Source organism: Pelodiscus sinensis, chromosome 2 (assembly GCF_052426305.1).
Source record: "Pelodiscus sinensis isolate ZL-2025 chromosome 2, ASM5242630v1, whole genome shotgun sequence".
Taxonomy (NCBI): Eukaryota; Metazoa; Chordata; order Testudines; family Trionychidae; genus Pelodiscus; species Pelodiscus sinensis.
The window spans coordinates 69,437,918-69,458,160 of record NC_143053.1 but is presented as its reverse complement, the minus strand read 5'-3'; positions in this window follow the sequence as shown (position 1 = coordinate 69,458,160).

Here is a 20,243-nt window from a genome sequence, read left to right as displayed (position 1 = left end):
CCTAGAAAAGTTAGATGTCTGCAAGTCAGCAGGGCCTGATTAAATGCATCCTGGAATACTCAAGGAGCTGATAGAGGAGGTATCTGAGCCTTTAGCTATCATCTTTGGAAAATCAGGGGAGACAGGAGAGATTCCAGAAGACTGGAAAAGGGCAAATATAGTGCCCATTTATAAAAAGGAAAATAAGAACAACCTAGGAAACTACAGACTAACTACGGTTAGTTTAATTTCTGTGCCAGGGAAGATAATGGAGCAGGTAATTAAGGAATCATCTGTAAACACCTGAAAGGTGGCAAGGTGATAGGGAACAGCTACCATGGATTTGTAAAGAAAAAATTGTGTCAAACCAATCTGATAGCTTTCTTTGATAGGATAAAGAGTCTTGTGGATAAGGGAGAAGTGGTGGATGTGGTACACCTATACTTTAGTAAGGCATTTGATATGGTCTCGCATTATATTCTTATCAATAAACTAGGCAAATACAACTTATATGGGGCTACTATAAGGTGGGTGCATAACTGGCTGGATAACCATACTCAGAGAGTAGTTATTAATGGTTTGCAATCCTGCTGGATAGATATAACAAGTGGAGTTCTGCAGGGGTCTGTTTTGAGACCGTCTCTCTTCAATATCTTCATCAACGATTAAGATATTGGCATAGAAAGTACACTTATTAAGTTTGCAGATGATATCAAGCTGGGAGGGGTTGTCTGAGGTAAACAGGATGAAATTTAATAAAGACAAATGCAAAGAGCTCCACTTAGCGAGGAACAATCAGTTTCACACATACAGAATGGGAAGCGACTGTCTAGGAAGGAGTACGGCAGAAAAGGATCTAGGGGTTATAGTGGACCACAAGCTAAATATGAGTCAACATTGTGATGCTGTTGCAAAAAAAGCAAACATGATTCTGGGATGCATTAACAGGTGAGTTGTGAGCAAGACACGAGAAGTCATTCTTCCGCTCTACTCTGCGCTAGTTAGGCCTCAGTTGGAGTATTGTGTCCAGTTCTGGGCACCGCATTTCAAGAAGGATGTGGAGAAATTGGAGAGGGTTCAGAGAAGAGCAACAAGAATGATTAAAGGTCTAGAGAACATGACCTATAAAGGAAGACTGAAAGAATTGGCTTTGTTTAGTTTAGAAAAGAGAAGATCGAGGGGGGACATGATAACAGTTTTCAGATATCTAAAAGGGTGTTATAAGGAGGAAGGAGAAAACTTGTTCATCTTGGCCTCTGAGGATAGAACAAGAAGCAATGAGCTTAAACTGCAGCAAGGGAGGTTTAGGTTGGACGTTAGGAAAAAGTTCCAAACTGTCAGGGTAGTCAAACACTGGAATAAATTGCCCAGGAAGGTTGTGAAATCTCCATCTCTGGAGATATTTAAGAGTAGGTTAGATAAATGTCTATCAGGGATGGTCTAGACAGTATTTGGTCCTGCCATGAGGGCAGGGGACTGGACTCGATGACCTCTCGAGGTCCCTTCCAGTTCTAGTATTGTATGATTCTATGATTATCAGTTTGCTTGGCATCAGATAATGGATAAAAATGAACAGAATCTCATGATGTTATCCTGCAACTTAATTCTACTTACATGAAGATTGCCAATAAGACTTCATGGATGTTCTCATGCCTGTAAATTTAAGCATATGCACATTGGTTTGCAAGATTGAGGCTTACAAGATAGGTGGTGAGAAGACTAGAAATATCAGGATGCTCAGGAAAAGGGACAAAATATAGATTTCTGTTTTAACAACAGCTTCATTTCTTCCTGCCCACAAAGAAAATGCGAGTTGTCTGCAAGGATTTGATCACAGAGAGGATGTTGGCTTCTTATTTTGAGATATGGACAGCATTCACATTACATGCTGCAAAGCTATTTACATTCTGAAAGGCACACTTACATTTTTAAATGCTTTTCCAATATACTGAGCAAAAGAAAAATATAAATGGTTTTATAATCCTATTACAAAAGGATTCCCTATTAATTTGACATATTAATGACATTTGACACAGCTGAATAAAATAGGACTATCTCTGTAGTATACTCCTGCCATTCGAACTTTCCTCTCATTTTGTCATTATGTCATCAAAGTGTGCAATATCACCACAGTATTAAAGACTACCTGTCTATAAACTGAACCCCACTAGTACCTGACTTTAGATCCCTTTCCCCTACTTGCCAAACTCTCCTACATCCCTCCTAATAAGAGCCTCAACCTAATTTGCTCACCTTCTCTCTTGCCTCCAGAAACTTTCGGTATCCTCTTCTAATAAGTGTCCCTTCCATATCCCAAATTCTCCAACTAAATTCTTGGACACTTTCCCTTCCTCCAACTTCTCTGGTGAACACCAAGATCCTCTTATGCATCTCATTCGCCACACAGTTGCTAACCCTTCCCTCCTTCTTCTCCAGCAAGTGCCCCGACCCTATTCTCTTCTCTTTTCCTACAAAACTCTTCCTGTTTCCAGCTTTCATTGACATGAGGCTTCAGTAGCTATCTCTGAGTTAAAATTTGGTCAGCAGTTTTTAAATAGTTCCTTTCTCCCAGTGGAAAATAACATTGTGTTTTCTGCTGGTATTCTACTGGTATTCTGACCATTGTACTCACGAAAGCTTTATAAACAAGCAATAAAAATGAACACATAAAAAGTAACGAGGAGTCCTGTGGCACCTTATAGACTAACTGAAGTGTAGGAGCATAAGCTTTCGTGGGCAAAGACCCACTTCGTCAGATGCATGTCTTTGCCCACGAAAGCTTATGCTCCTACACTTCAGTTAGTCTATAAGGTGCCACAGGACTCCTCGTCGCTTTTGCAGATTCAGACTAACACAGCTACCCCTCTGATACATAAAAAGTATGCACTGATTCTTGCCTTGCTTTCATTGATTCCTCTGCAAGATTTTCTTAATGAGAAAGTTATATCAGGGCTGGGTTTTTAAACATATTTAATTTCTTATTAAACATATTTGAAAAATTTCACAACTAAGTACACCAGTTTGGGGTTTTTTTTTAGAAGTTCTCATGTTTTTACAGTTTACTTAGTAACAGCAGAGTTGAAACATACATCATGTCTGAAGACTTAAAACAAATATTATCAGTTAAAAAAAGTATCTCCTCCCCCAAAACAGGCATAAACCTATATAAATTGGGAAAGGGGGAGGGGTCAAAATCAATATGGATTTGTAAATGGCCTACACATTTTGGCTAAGAGAAGATTAAATTGGCATCATTTTCTTGGTGAGCAAGGGGAGTCTAATACTGGCTCAGGAAAAGGTGGGTTGAGATTTTCTATGGGGCCATTTTAAACATGGAATAATTCTGACAGAGAGAAGATCTCTGCAGTAGGAGCGGTGCAAAAACAATAAAAAAATGTTACAAGAGAGAATTTTTCAGGTGGAGAAGGAGTCCAAATCCAGCTCAAATTAATAATGGCCAGAAGATTTTTAACGTGTGCCAGTTGTTGCATGAGATTTACTTCTAACTCTAAATCATTACCACAAATTGCACCTTTATTTACAGTCTCAGCAAAGGGAGGATGGATTGTAGTGGCGAAGCAATTGAATTATTCTCCCAGCCCAAAAGACAGCCCATTTCATTTTAAGGCTGGTACACACAGATTACTCTGGCAATGACACTGTCAGTTTGTACATATTATGGGAATAAACAGAGGATTTCGGTCTTCATGACTATCATTCGAGCACCATTCACAAGCCTTATTTTCCCTAGAAATCTAAACTATTATAAAAGTAGAGGTGTCTGCTACACCATCTGTCACAGAGAACGTCTGAGAATAAACTGGAAGACTTATCATTGAATCATAGAATTCTAGGACTGGAAGGGACCTCGAGAGGTCATCGAGTCCAGTCCCCTGCCCCCATGGGAAGTTTATAGAAAATGCCAGAATGAGTGAGAAATGATTAATTGAGGGGAACCATGCACTGTGGCAGGAGCGGGCACAGCAACAGGTGGCCCGGGGAGCTGAGTTGGGCAGGGCACGGCTGGGGCCCCTGCCCTTGGACTGCCATTGACAGGAGTTCAAGGCAGGGCTCGGCACCTCCCCAGGAAGTGTCTGGCAGGTGCGGTGAGGAGCTGGCTGCGGCAGTGGTACCATACAAACCTGTGCCCGCTGGAGCAGAAGGCTCATGAGCTGGGGCCCCACACTGCTCCTGCACCCCAGGGGCAGCCTGTCCAGCGGGGGAGAGGGGAGCCGGGGCAGCAGAGTGCAACATGGGGGCAGCACACTGCAGCCTGTCAAGCAGCTGTTGACACAGCATGACGACTTCGCTGAGCAGTACATCGGGCCCAGGAACAAAGAGAAGCAAGAGATGCTGCTAGCGGTGGGGCTGGAGGTAACTCTCTGCCCACTACACTCTGCTCGTCCTTCCATTGACACCTCAAGCCAATGCCCCCTGGGACTTTCCACATCCTGTCCTCCCCTGCACCTACCCCCCTATGCCAACTGCTCGCCTGCCCCACCTCACCGCCACATCCATCCATCTCTGTCGCCCTTCAGCCCGCAGCACCACATCCGTAAGGCAGGGCTCAGTGGGGGTCCACTGACAGTACCATGGCTCTAACGAAAGGTCCCGCCCACTAAGGGATGCAGCGAGAGCCTGCAAAGTTTGTGCACGTGAGGGTGCAAGCACACACCAGACATAGAGCTGCAAGGTGCTGGGCAACATGTGGTGCTCACTGAATGCCCTGTTTTTAGAGTATTGATGAGCTGATTGATAAAGCCATCCCTGGTACATCTGCCTGAGAAGGCTCCTGAAGATGGATGACCATATGTGTACGTGACTCTTTCACTCCAGATGCTAGTAGGAGCTTTGTGTAAAATCTCCCCCCCCACACACCCGCTTTATGTGCTGGTGTTCACACATGGACAAATGTCTGTTGCTATGAGCGGAGTGGGAGACCCACAAAATGTCAGAGTATACTCTGATCAATGCACCCTTCATATTCTCAGAGCATCTGGGCATAGGATTACCTCAAATGAAGTGATTGTCAGGAATGTTGTTTATACAGAGGTGACTTAGAAGTTGTTAATTTTGTGGTATATGCAAAATGCATGAGTCAATTTGTCTCTACAAGTATTTGAAGGGGAGGGAGGGAGGGAGGGAGGGAGGGAGGGAGGGAGGGAGAGAAAAATTGATATCATACCTATATAATTCTTCGCATTCATTGAAATGTTCCCCTGCTATGCAAGCACTGCCTAGCATAGAATCTGAACACAACTCTTGCAACCAAAGTTGCAACTCCAAACCAAGCCAACCTGAGTGCACATCTACCATCACAATGGAATAGATAATGCTAGCATTTATAAAAGATTATCCCCACAAATCAATCATGTATCTGACCCAAACCTGATGGCCTTATCACAAAGATTTGATTTAAACATAAAAGGTCTCTGTATGGACAGAGCAGCAACAGCCTACCAGAAAAAAAAGACTCTCTTTTTTAATGTCACTTTCTTTTTATCTGACCTCAGTCCAGATACACTAGCTCCGAGGCATTTGTTATGATAGGAAAGTATTCAATTGGGTGGAAATGAAGGCAGCCATCGTCAGGTAAACCTTGAGTTTACTATGCTTTGTAAGAATATCTGTTTTGGAGCAAGCAGACCACTACACTGAATAAAATTGATATGGAAGCAGCTCACTAGGAATTAGGAACAGAGTCTGAACTTTATAACTCAAACTTTATTCAGAACTCATTTGCATCTGTCTTTGATATATGGACTGTGTGCCCTTTTAGACCCCCTGTGCTGCTGCAATTGCATCTGTATTGCAGATTGTTTTTATTCTTCAAGTTCACTGTATAGATTAGAATTGATTCCATAATTCTGTTTAAGGCCATGAGTAAGCATGAAATAAAACTTGGCAAGCCTGTTTGCAAATGAAAATTAATACCATTGTAGGGAGAAGTATTGAAGACAACACTAAAAACGATCACAGTTTTTCATTGCCATCCCTAGAAATGTGTTTGGGGGAAAATACAATGTAAAGATCTTAATTAAATCTCAACAATTAGCTTTACCAACCTAGAACCCCAGTTCTGTCAGTATGTACTACAATACTCCACAAATTATCTCACTAGATCAATGACATAGGTAGCATTGAAATATATTACTCCACAGGAGTAATGTTGACTTAATTGTACTCATAACATTTGAATGCTTGAGAACATAATTTGTATGGAGTAAATGTTTTTTATACTTAACTTTACCTTCCTTCTCTATTAAAAGTTAGTTACATGACCATAGTTATAGCTAGTGTGACCACCACATCAACATATATGCCTTATTTATATTTATTAATCAAAATTACTTCAATCTGAATAAATATGTCAGATGAATAATTGGGAAGTTGTTGAAGATGCTTAGATAAAAAGTAACGATAAATGGTAATGTAATGAGCTCTGGGCAGGAGTAATGGGCTACCTTGAGTATTCATGTTAAATTTGATTTTGGTTGACATTCCTATTTATATTCTGCAAGTTGGAATAAAGGGAACATTAAGGAAACCAAGCACTAAATTAGAATGGTTACAAAGACCAACCAAGATGGAAAAATAGTACAAAGGCCAATAGATTAAAAACACTGCCCAAAAAATTAAAATGAGATTAAACTTGAAAAGTGTAAACCGATACACTTGGAGATGAATAATGCCACCCTCCCAAAAAAAACTCATTGGATTCGACAAAATTAGAAAGTGTTAATCCCAAGAGAGATTTAGGTGGTGTTTTTATTGAATATGTAAAGGCAGTGGTCTAACTGTGATCTTATAAAGCATTCATCACTATGGCATGTAAGCAATTTACAAAGGCATCATATTGGTGTACCTTACTGCAGTGTGTTATCACATTTTAAACACAACACAGGCTGGGCTCATCTACATTGGCCCCTTTTCCGGAACGGGGAAGGTTAATTTCACGAGTCGTAATAGGGAAATCCGCGGGGGATTTAAATATCCCCCGTGGCATTTAAATAAAAATGTTCGCCGCTTTTTTCCGGCTTTTAGAAAAGCCGGAAAAGAGCGTCTACACTGGCCCCGATCCTCCGGAAAAAGCACCCTTTTCCGGAGGATCTTATTCCTACTTCAAAGTAGGACTTCAAAGTAGGAATAAGATCCTCCGGAAAAGGGCGCTTTTTCCGGAGGATCGGGGCCAGTGTAGACGCTCTTTTCCGTCTTTTCTAAAAGCCGGAAAAAAGCGGCGGACATTTTTATTTAAATGCCGCGGGGGATATTTAAATCCCCCGCGGATTTCCCTATTACGACTCGTGAAATTAACATGCCCCTTCTGGAAAAGGGGCCAATGTAGACGTAGCCGCTATGTCTATACTGCACAGTTATTTCAGAAAAAGCTATTCCGTGCTTATTTGAAAACAGCACATCTACACTGCAGGGAAGCCTCAAAATTAGTCCAAGGCAGGCTTCCTAATGTAGACATGCTATTTCAATTTAGAGCCCCAGAATGAACAACTTGGAATGGCCCTGGTAAGGGGCTATTTTGAAATAGCAGAAGTGGAGCATCTACACATGCCTTATTTCAAAATAGCTATTTTAGATAGGCGTTATTCTTCATAGAATGAGATTCAAAGAGGTCGGAGTCAAAAAATCAAAGCCAATAGATAGATTCCTAAAACAGGAAGGAATCTCTCTATTGACTTTATCTGCTTAGGTTTAGGAACCTATTCTCTAGATATTTAATGATGCTGTATCCCACCCCCGCCCTTTTTTCTTTCTCTCCCCTTTCCTATTTATTTCTAGTTTTCATAACCCCAACTCATAACTCCAGTCATCTAAAGAAGTGGTCTGTGCCCATGAAAGCTCATGATACCATCTACATGTTTCGTTAGTCTATAAAGTGCTATCAGACCATTTATTGTTTTTCCACTGACAAAGAAACACTATTGGCTCACTGTTTCTGGCACCAGTTTCTCTGCCCCTTACAATCTAGGGCTTCATTATTTGCTTCCTGTGAAGTGTCAGCTAAGTCAGGCTACAACAGGGAAACAAAACAACAGTACGGACAAGCAGTGGTTAACTTAAAAAAAGGCTTAGAGACACACTTGCAAACTTCATTTTGGTTAAGAAATACTTGAAACATAATGCTGGGACCAGAGAAAACCTTCCAATATGTACTGCTTCAATATTATTTCCAGACTGCCTCAGTCTGAAGTTTATTAACATTTTAAATATATTTTATTCATAAAAATAATAAAAAAATGTGTTTAGTAGCTGGAAACTAGCAGAACTTCTCTTGGCTATTCACATATCCCATAAATCTGCTTGCTACTTCTCCCATCTGAAGCGTGAGTCAGGCTGCACAGAGCTAACAAGGAGGAGGAAATGGCCTCTAGAAAGACATTTTCATCTCCAGAGGGTATGCTATGTTTATTCATAAAGACAAAAATATAAGCTGTACTCAAAAAGGCAGGCAGACTGATTACTTTTGGTAGACACATAATGCATGATCCTCCCTGCCCTTCAGTTGTCACATGTGTCCTCTCAGGGGAAATAACAACACACGTATAGAGAAGAGCAAATACTTGATCAAAATTCAAGTCACATTGGACCACCTGACTCCCAAAGGACTGCCAAAACTGGGCTTGGTTACATTTAGTCAAGACCTTTGGGGCAGACTCTGATCTCACTGGTTAATTGAAGTCAGTGGGGTTAATCTGGATTTACAGTGGTGTCAGAAAATCAATCATCTAATTGCAGTTCATGCAAAGTTAATCTTCAGCCATCAAAACATAATGCAGCTCACCGTAACACTACAGCATGCTAAACAATTAAAAAATATATAAAATCAACTATATAGGAGTCAAACCAATATCTTCACGGGTTAAAAAAAGAGGTTATTATCTGCAAATATCCTAATAATGATATGCTTTGAAATATACAGTGCGAATATTAGTAGTTTAAAGATATCTTACTTTAAATTTTACTATTCCACAAAACATTGATAAGGTGACTGTACTCCATTTTACTGTGACCTTTAGAAATGTACTCTGTAACAGTATTAGGAAGTAAGGATTTTAAACATGTTTGGAAATTGAGAAATTAGCAAGAATTTCGATAGCAATCTTCCTGTATGTTCAGTATTAATAACCTGTGTACTTATTTTTACACTTAGACTTTTTTTAGGAAGTACCTCAAGGAGTTTGTAAGTTTATTATTAAAAAGCATCTGAAAGTTCTGGTAGTTATTCAGTTTTTAAGAAAATTGGTCTGAGAGCCCTACAAAAATAGCCTTTTTCTTATATTCTCTAATTTTTTCTTGTTCCAATAGGGTCAAAAAGTTGATGAGAATTATCTCTCAACTGGAATGCCCATGCTTCCAATTGCTGGTCCTGGCTAAAATCAGGAATTTGCAGAGGATATGAGAATGGAAACAGAAAAGGTAGCTGAACTTATTTAAACTCTAATCAGGCCTACTTGGATTTTAAGAAAAAGTCTAACTTTACCCAAACAATAGTTGCCTTAATCTAGACCAATAAAGTTTTCCAACTGGCTATTGAATTCTGGTTACACCTTATTTCCTCATATTTAAAATCATTATTTGAGACTGACAATGGTTCAGAGCATTCAGATACACATTTGGCTTTAATACTCTTCAGTGTTTAAACATCATAACGGTAAGAAAAGATTGCTTCCGAATCTCAATTAACATTACATTATGGCAGCTAGAACCTTCACCAGAACAACCAAATAATTAATGGTTAATTAGGACCCTGATGAAGGAAAGTTTCATGCTTTCACTGGAGACTTCCCTCCTGGAAGAGAGGGTATGTCTACACTACCCCGCTAGTTCGAACTAGCGGGGTAATGTATGCATACCGAACGTGCTAATGAAGCCCGGGATTTGAATTTCCCGGGCTTCATTAGCATAAAGCCGGCTCCGCCATTTTTAAAAGCTGGCTTGTTCGAACCCCGTGCCGCGCGGCTACACGCGGCACGGGCTAGATAGTTCGAACTACGTAATTGTTCCGAACTATCTGTACGCCTCATTCCACGAGGCGTACAGATAGTTCGGAACAATTACGTAGTTCGAACTATCTAGCCCGTGCCGCGTGTAGCCGCGCGGCACGGGGTTCGAACAAGCCGGCTTTTAAAAATGGCGGAGCCGGCTTTATGCTAATGAAGCCCGGGAAATTCAAATCCCGGGCTTCATTAGCACGTTCGGTATGCATACATTACCCCGCTAGTTCGAACTAGCGGGGTAGTGTAGACATACCCACAGAGTGTTATTGCTAGTATTTTAAGGTGAAATGTATAAAAGCACAAGATCCCAACACTATTTTGCAGCTTTGTTTCTCATATGAATAATTTACCATTTGACCACTTCTGACAGCTTTGTCCAGGCTCAGATCAGGACAGAACTGCATTTTCTCTCAGTCACTTAAGTCCTTAACAATTCCTGTTTAAACTGATCTTAGAGGGAGTAGAGCAGGAATTATTATGCTGTTACCAAAGCATACACTGCTAAGAGTCAGCTTGATGTTTATTCATCTGGTTAAACCTTATGATTCCACTAATTTCTGCTTTGCTATAAAGCATTCATTAAACTTTGATTTTACTTTTTCATAGCTCATTTTCCCAGTAGCGCAAGTGGCAAATTTCATCTGCCACATCACTCAGATAAAAAATAAGGATGTTTACTTGTTCTTCTTGTTTACTTCCCCAATGAAAATGTTTGATCCCTGTAGTGTCTTAGTGAAGTCATAGGTTCAAGTTGCTCAATATTTAACAATATATTTTTGCTGCTCAAATCCTTCCTATGTTGTCAGCATAAAAAGTACACAATTTCCAGATTACTCAAGTAATAATGTAAATTCAACTTTGGAAGTATATAATGATATCTTTTTCAGGGTGTGTCTACACTACACCCAGAGCTCGAAATAAGCTACACAATTTGAGCTACACAAATTGCATAGCTTATTTCGAGTTAATTTTGAAATTTTGAAATTTGGCACTGTCTATACAGCAACAAATTTTAAAATAGAGTGCTATTCTGAAACGTTCCTTACTCTTTGAGGAATGAGATTTACAGGGACGTTGGAATAGCAAGCCCATTATATTTTGAAATAGTGGGCTTGCTCACAAGACGTGCAATAATTATTTCAGGTTACTTTCAGTATCCTGAAATAGCTCCTCAGTGTAGACATAGCTTCAGAGAGCTAGACAACCGATCAGCCTCTCTCATAAAAATGGACATTTATTGCAAGTATAACAACAATCCAACTACAGTCACCAGCCTGACTGCCTTTCACTTCCTGAAGACTTACCGTTATCCTGAGGCTCGAGGAGAAATTTAATACCAAGTTTTACTATGGATTGCTTTTTCAGCCATCAGGACATTTGCAGGGATGTTGTACTACACAACTTAAGAGTGACAAAGTTCAACAGAATGCAGTGATCACTGTGATAAAAACAAATCAGTTTGAATGCTCAGCTGATATGAGACCATCTAAGAAGTTAAAGAAAGGGCTTTGGATTGTCTGTTAACCATTCCCCTTCTCCATACAACTGGAGGTTGCACCACACATCTGCTCTTATGAGCACTGCTGTAGTAAAAAAACAAATTCCAAAAATGTAATAAATGGAATATGAATAAAGAATACTAAGGAAAAATATTCAGTGGAAGGAAAACAACTCACTCAGAAATAAATATATGAATTCACAGGATTATTACTTGCACTTCCCCCTGACTTTCTCTAGATCATTACTAGAGTCACTATTTCCCTTTTCAGAGAGGTAAGAGTAGTTTATGTTCTTAAACTAAATTTGATGAGCAGTTTTTACGACATGTCCTGGCACATCTCAGCTTTAGAATGATTGCATAGTATTAGCACATCCCCATTGATATAAAAATTATGATCCTCTGATGACCCAAAAAAGGCCAGATGAAGAGCAGAAATTCTGAAGAGCTACCCCATCAAGGCCCAGCAAGTTAGTCAACAATTTTCTCGTAGTGAGTGTTACCAATGTTACTGAATGAGGATGATTAACTAAAGACACCTCGTTTGTCTCTGATAAGCAGCAAGTTGTGCCAGTATTTAGATGCCTAATGTTTCAGGGTCAGTGGAGAGTTAAAAAAAAAACAGCGAGAGATAAATCTTTAATAAACATTGCCTGGCATTTTAAAAAATTCCTCACTTTTGAACAGCCTTGGGCCTGATTTTTGGAAACTGCTGAGAGCTTACAAATCCAACTGAAGTCTATGGGCAATATAATAGCTCAGCATCTCTGAGAGTCTAGTGACTAGTCCAAAGTGCTACAGGTTGCACAAGCAAAATCAGAGGCTCCCAAAATCATTGGTCACTTTTGAAAAACATCATTCACTTTAGACCCTGCATCTTACAATCTAGGCAACTCAGCAGCACCAATTCATCCACTTACATAGCATATCATCAAATGAAAGCAAAGCAGAGAAGAACCTGTACAAACATCTCTGTTTTAAGCTGAAAGAGCAGTTCTGCTGGAACAGCTATTATGAAGAAACACATATGAGCTACTTCAATACTCTTTTTTTGTGTATTTTTCAACTATAGACTCATAGAATACAAGAACTGGAAGGGACCTCGAGAGATCGTCAGGTCCAGTCCCCTGCCCTCACAGCAGGACCAAGCACCATCTAGATCAATGCCATTAATACTATTAATTAATATTACATAGTATTACTACCAATTACATTCTATTCATATACTATTACATACTATTAATGAATACTATCAATTACATAAACAATTTTAATTTTTCACTGGCCATCAGGTACTCAGCATGCTTCTCCAAGTCATAAACTAAATAGCCTGCAGGACAATCCTCTCAAGTGACCCTCAGTTATTGATCTGTTTATGACATTTATAAAGCAGCATTCATGCCTTATAAAGACCCAAAAGAGATTATGAAAGGCCAAATGATCAATGTGCTGGATGTTCAGGGAACAAATGGCAGCAGGTGTGCACAGGAGTGGAAGGCTCTATGACACCATGGGAGTATGATAAGTAAAATGGTCACAGAAAGAGAACAATGGTTCAGGAGAATAATCATCACATTCGCCATGAGTATGTGACAGTCCCTACAGAAAACAGTAATACCGCACAACTATGAGCAACTGCCCTACAGTTATCTGGGGTGTATGGATCATTTCACTACCACTCACAGCACTGTACTTGAGTGTAGCTAGAAAACATGATTCTGCATAGTCATAGATTTAAGGGCACCAAGTGATGGATCATGCATAATAGCTTTGAACTGACTTCTGTCAGCGTTGTATATCCAAGGCATCAGCAATTCATCCTCTGGCCATAGATGTTCCCTCCCTGAGGTCTGTATTCTACCTACAATTATTCATTATTTCTATATAGACTTGGTTCTGCAACATTCATATCAGGGAAAATTTGTATGTTAACTTAAATGATCAGTTAAATGTCTAATTGCCCAGGTCTCTGGAGTGTAATAGAGCCCACCTCACTGTGTATATTACATACATACTTGTTTTTTTGTATGGGTGCTTTTACTCTATAGAATTGTAATATGCATCACTGGTGAATACATTTTTATTATTGTGAATTATTTATTTTAGGAAAACAGTTTAGTAACAAGATGCAGGTGTTGGTTAGGTAGATGTTGTCCGATGCTGGGTAATCAGGCGATGTCAAAGTGTATTCAGGACCATTCACTTGTGTGTTAGATTAAAGCGATTATTAAATGCATAAGTGTTTTGGGTGTTTAAACTTCAGAAAACTAATGGGATGTGACATGCATTGTTTTTACTTATCTGTTTCCCATCATAATGTATTAGCAAACATTTACAATAGAAATACCACAGTAACTAAATAACTCAGCAGACATCAAAGAAGACTGGAATGCTGATGAAGAACAGCATCAGAATATCCATCCTGTGTGATGAGTGTAGGTCAGAGACTCAAAGTGCATTCCTCATTGTCAACAAAGGAAAAGCCTAAGGGATGAGAGCAGTGTTAGGCAACCTAGACTTGCAATGGGCCGCATGAGTGGCCCTCCATCTCAGTGCACCACAAGATTGTTATGGTCTCTCTGGACAGAATAATTTTACTAACCGCATTTACATAACTAGAATTTGTGGGTGACGACCGAACCGTAGCAGCACTTTGGATGCAAAGGGCGCGCACAATTCTCACAGTCAATGTCGTGTGCATCAGCACTCACTTCACTTCTCTTTACATGCTCATGATATATATTTGTTAGTCTCTAAAGTGCCACAGGACTCCTCCTTGTTTTTAAAGTTACAGATTAATACAGCTACCCCTCTGAGACTATTTTCTTATGAAAGTTTTAAGCTGACCAAAAATAACAGCACTGAATCACCCATCAAAGAGTGGTCTCTCAACTTGCAGTTTACCCTGAATGGGGCTGGGAGGGAGCTGGAGACCAGGAGTCCACGCTCAGCTGCGCCAATGACTTACTGTGTTTCTTTGCACAAATCACTTCACCTGTCTATTTCCCTTCTTAAAATTTTCCTATTTTTATTGCAAGCTCTTGGGGGCACATTGTGTCTCTCCTTTGTGTACATTTATTGCCTTTTATAATGGAGTATGGATCTAAGTTGATACCTCTTGGCACTATTATAAAATAAATATACTAATAATGCTCTTTACTGATCATTAACATTGTACTCTCTACTTTTAAATGAGATAAAATTGGGCATTGGACCTTCCTCCTGTCCTCTTTCTAAACTTCTAACAAGTGTACATTTATTGCAGTTACTATTCTCTTACCAACTGTATTACAGAAATAAAAACCTGGACACTTACCTTAGGGAGCTTCTTCTGTATCCGAGGAGAAACTAGCACTGTTTGCTCACTGTTGGACTACACCATCTTGAAATCATATACTTGCACATACCCAATACTGCTAATTTATATTTTCATACACAGCTTCCCATAGTGGCAGAAATGATGTATTTGAGGCTTCATATTGAGTTGCAATGAAGAAGTTGCAAAATATTTATTTGGGTTGTTTGTCTTCTTATCCTTTGTTTTTTCTTATGGGTGGGTTGTGTTTGAGTTCTCTTGATTCCTCCTGGCCATTCAGGGATTAAGGGAGTGGGTTATTTCTTTAATGATTTTTAAAAAAATTATGTGGAGAAACAATGAAAAAACAACGTAGTCTGATTAGCTCCCAAAAGAAAGCCTTTGTCCATTATGGCAACAGAAAATATCCCTACACTAAAATTCTTGACTGAAAAATCTTCCTCCTTATACATCACCTTCCATCTCTGAGGGTATGTCTACACTACCCCGCTAGTTCGAACTAGCTGGGTAATGTAGGCATACCGCACTTGCAAATGAAGCCTGGGATTTGAATTTCCCGGGCTTCATTTGCATAAGCGGGGCGCCGCCATTTTTAAATCCCGGCTAGTTCGAACCCCGTGCCGCGCGGCTACACGCGGCACAGAGTAGCTAGTTCGGATTAGGAAGCCTAATGAGGAAGCCTAATGAGAAGCCTAATCCGAACTAGCTACTCCGTGCCGCGTGTAGCCGCGCGGCACGGGGTTCAAACTAGCCGGGATTTAAAAATGGCGCCGGCCGGCTTCATGCAAATGAAGCCCGGGAAATTCAAATCCCGGGCTTCATTTGCAAGTGCGGTATGCCTACATTACCACCCTAGTTCGAACTAGCGGGGTAGTGTAGACATACCCTGATTTAGGGTAGCCACTTCAATGACATAGAAAACCAAACTATTGTCTACCCCTATCACCAACAACAAAAAATGGCCCTGGCTATCCTCTCCCTACAAACAAAAATGTCACCGTGCCAACTGTTTCTAATTATAAAATGTTTTAGAAAGGGAAACATTTTCCACATACACACCCAAGAAACAAAAATTAAGCATATGTATTTTATATTATTTTATTTTATTTAACTTATGCTACCATGGCACCACAGTTCAGACAACAGGAATGAGAACTATAGAATGCACTAACATATTCCAAGTAAAAAACAAAACAACATCAAAATTTTTAAATAGCAAGACAGTACAGAAATTGGCCAGGCTGGTTAGAAGACAGCCAGGTGGCAATCCTAAGAATGAGGACTGTTGTGTTCAGTATTCACTTAAAATATCTATTCCTAGTAACAATTTTTAGCTAAACTAGTTTAATAGGATAAAAGCCTTTAAAACCTGTTTGGTGAGAAGAGATGGGTGGATTTGGAAAGGGAGGAATTCTGGGAGAAATGGGTCTAGTTCTGAGATTTGACTATTGATTTGATTGTGCACAGTGCTGTTGGAAGACACACTTTTTTAGGAAATTGCATTAGGTCACTGTTGTTCTGGTGAGGCATTCACTTGCCTGTGAATCTATAAGACAATGGTGGGAAGTCTGCGGCCTGCAGCCCACTGATGCTTCACGTGAGGCCCAGTGGAAGTCTGCTCCCCTGCATCATGCACCTCTTGTACACTGGGACACCAGAGCTCTACACTTCCTACTCCCCTGCTCCCAGCACCTTCAGAGAGCCATGAATCACCTGATCCATGCCCTATCCCCCTCCTTCCACTCCCTCCCAAAGCTGGAATGCTGTGAATCAACTATTCATGGCTGTTCATGCTCTGGGAGGGAAGGGGAGCAGCAGGGACGGAGGAGCATGAATCAAGCCCTTCCTGGGTCTCTGAACGTGCTAGGAGGAAGTAGGAGGAGTAGGAAATGAGGGGCTCCAGTGCCCCAGCAGGCCAGAGGTGTATGGGGGAAGGGAACAGACAGAGGCCCACTGAAAGGAAGGAGGGCCTTTCATGCAGCCCAATCACTGTTCTTGGTTGCCCATTGCTGCTCTAAGACCCTGATGGAGCATAAGTCTGAAATTAAGCATCGAAGTAGTGCTAGCAAAGTCATTTTAGGCTAGGACTACTCAGATGAGTAAAGTCAAGAATTTGCTGAAATGGGGCCTAATACTGTCGAAGAGGCACCAAATATCACTTGTATTTACCTGTCTGCAGGATTTCTGGGGATAGTTTCTCTTTGCTGGAGTATATCCTTGTAAAAATGTCCACCATGACTTTAAAAAAAAAATTCAAGCTGAAAATGTCTCAGTTTTATGCATCTTTCTTCCCACCCTCCTTTGTCACTGAAAAAGGGAGGAAAAAGGAAACCAAAGGGGGTAGGACACTGGGGTTGTCTGATCTAAAAGAAAGTTTTGAAAAATGATTTTTTGTCAAAATTTCATTTTTTAAAAAATAGGTCATTTTTAACAAAAACATTGACCGGCTCTACTAATGATAACTTTGACAGAAGAATAAGGAGGGACTGTAGAATTTCATTTTAATTTTGATTGAAAGAATTAATCTTGGCCTTACCTGTTCATCTTCTTTCCCTGCCTGGATCTCTATAACAGCTATTGTTTTCCTGATCTAGGTCAAATAATTCCAGTAGAAGAAAATTATCCTGCTTCTCTGGCTGAATTATGATGTGAAGGCAAGGGTTCTCCTTTTAAGGGGAGAAGCTAGAATCTGTGAAAGGAGATCCAGATATGAAGTGCTTTTTGGCTTTTCTTGTTTGATTTGCTTCTGCGTGATTGAGGAGGGTCAGTGCTCTCCATTGGCCTATTTTCTGGTCTGGTATTTGCTCATGGATCATCTTTCTTTAGAGCACTGCATCATTGCACGTATCATTGGTGAAGAAAAGGAGGGAAATATCTCACCCAGATCTTCCTCTTAAGAAGAAAGCATGCCAGAAGGGATGCCAGACTCCTTGCCATGTGGCTTCATTAAAAATCGGGAAGAAGACTCCAGAACTTTTATCATTAGAGATGAATTAGAACAGAGTGGTCAGAGGGATTTTAATATTTAGCACCTGATAAGCCTTATTGACTAGTCTGGTTTTCTGAGTCACAGGAACTGAAGAAGATTGACCTGACCTTGTAATGGACACTTCTTGGCTAGTGCTGGAGGAGAGACTGCAGCTACCAGTGCAGACTCTGAGCCATTTTCTCAACCAAGTGAGGAGTTGGGAGCAACTAGGGGCAGTGTGCTCTTTTTAAGATAGTCTCCCCCCACAGATAAAACTCCAGGGAAAAAAAATGAAGAGTAGCTTGGGAGTAAGCCAATCTGGAGATAAGAGCCCCAGAAATCCTGACACTGTATGAGATGGAGAGAAAGTGGAGACCACTGCTGTTCTAAAATAAGCTAAAACAGCTAAGATTGCAGTGCATAATATAGAGGGCTAAACTTCCATCCTCTTTGCACTAAGAACTGCCTGCAGTATTTACAGAAAGACAAGCTGCCCAAATGCCTTGTACTTGGGGAAAAGGGAGGCCTAGAAAGCCCCTTTAGGTTATGCCTGGACCTGAGACTCATCCCATTCTAATATTTTTTATTTATATTCCAATGTGTTGAAGAGCTAATCAAATGCATTTTCATCTTCTCCACAAGGACCTAAGTTTATTTTATTTACTTTGAATGTTTCTGCTGCGAGACTGTTTTGCAAAAAGTATATGGTTTCTCATAAAACTGAAAATATTTCCTGTATTTCTTCCTGAAGAGTTGAGTAGAAATCCGTGTTAACTCTAATTATGACTAAATTCTACTTTTATTGACTAAAACTCTCTGTGTTATTTCCTCCAGGATCGTCAATATTAATCTATATTCCTATGCAAGTACATTTTTCAGGGTTTATGCTGTTCTCATTAACTTTGTTACCAATTTTTCAGGGGAACAAAATATATATAGCTTGCAGTAGCACAGGTAGATATTTTATATTATATGCACACACACAACTAAAATTTTAAAAAAAGAGAATAAAATAGAAACCTGGATTTTGTTTTCTATAACTATTCCATATGCAAATATTCCTGCTATCCACTAAGACAGGAGCAGTATTTCCATGACACAAATAAAAATATTTTAGGATTATACATTTTTCACCACCTGAACTATGAAGAATATTTGCAAAATTCAGGCTATATGACCAAAATAATGACCTACAAACTTTGGAGTAATATCTTTATCCATTTCCTTATGATGAATAAGGAAATATCTTGCTAGATAATAAAACTGGGGCTTTCTTCCATCAAGAGGAAAAAACATATCAGAGGAGAAAAAATGAAACACAAAAATCCACCAGGAGTTAGAAAGGAAATGTTACTTGTGAGAGATGCAAAATTGTCCTGGGGATTGAAGTCTTATCTGTATCCTCAGAACTCACATCCAGAGTACCACATACTCATTCATTACAAGTTAGCCCAGATTGTCTAGTCAATGTGCCTGTCCTCTCTTCTGGATCATTTTCTAGGGAATGAGAGTGTAGTTTAGCCTTCATACTCATTAAATCGCTGACTCTGCAGAGACTGCCAAGAGGATGTCTATTAATGTCAACTTCATGGCTTTTGTATTATGGAACATTTGCCCACTGGGATCTACAGTGAGACCAAAACTTATTTCACAGACCTTTGAACAGTCATGTGGCAGTTATTACTTTAGTTCAGTATTACTAGGTCTAAATGGAATAGGGTGCAATGAAATGGAAGCCCTCTGAAAGCTCCAAGCTGATTAATCTCTTTAGGGTATGTTGGGCCCAGAAAAACAAGGCTTGGTCAACATTATGCTAAGGAAAGTTAACAAAGCTAATTTCATAGGCCTCTGAGTATTCTTGACCAGAACCAGGAATGTGGTTCAAACAGAGGCGCACCCTCCATGCTGGCTTAGGTTATAAAATGTAAGATAAGTGATAAATTACATATTTGTACCTACTGCGGCTTGCTTTGGGAACTGGTCAGTACCTCCCTGTTTCTGCTCCCCTTCGCTAATCTCACCTCCCTGTTTTTGCCCTTTGTTTGTGCCCGACTCCCTTGTCTCCTTGTTCCCGGTACCTGCCTTTTGTGATTGATAAGAAAGTTGCTGATGCATTATGAAGCGCTTCTGGCCACAATGAATGGTTGGCCAAGATATGCATAGATATTAAAAGTTTTAGAAAGGGGGGTGAGTGGCTTGGGTGAAGAGCTTATGACGTGACGGAACTGTCTTTATAAGCCTACCTGTTACTAAAATCGCGGCTGGTTCTCTTTGGAGACGGGCCGCTCTCTATTGTTGTGTGCACTCTTCAATAAAGAGCTTGTGATTGGACTTTGCTGGTGTTGCTTGTCTCTTTGCGGTCAGACAACAAACCGAGCCATCTGGGCTAGAGTCCCTGACAGGTACATCAACACTACAGAGAAAGATTGAAGCTGACGCCATCAATCTTCCCAGCTTTGAATTAGCAAT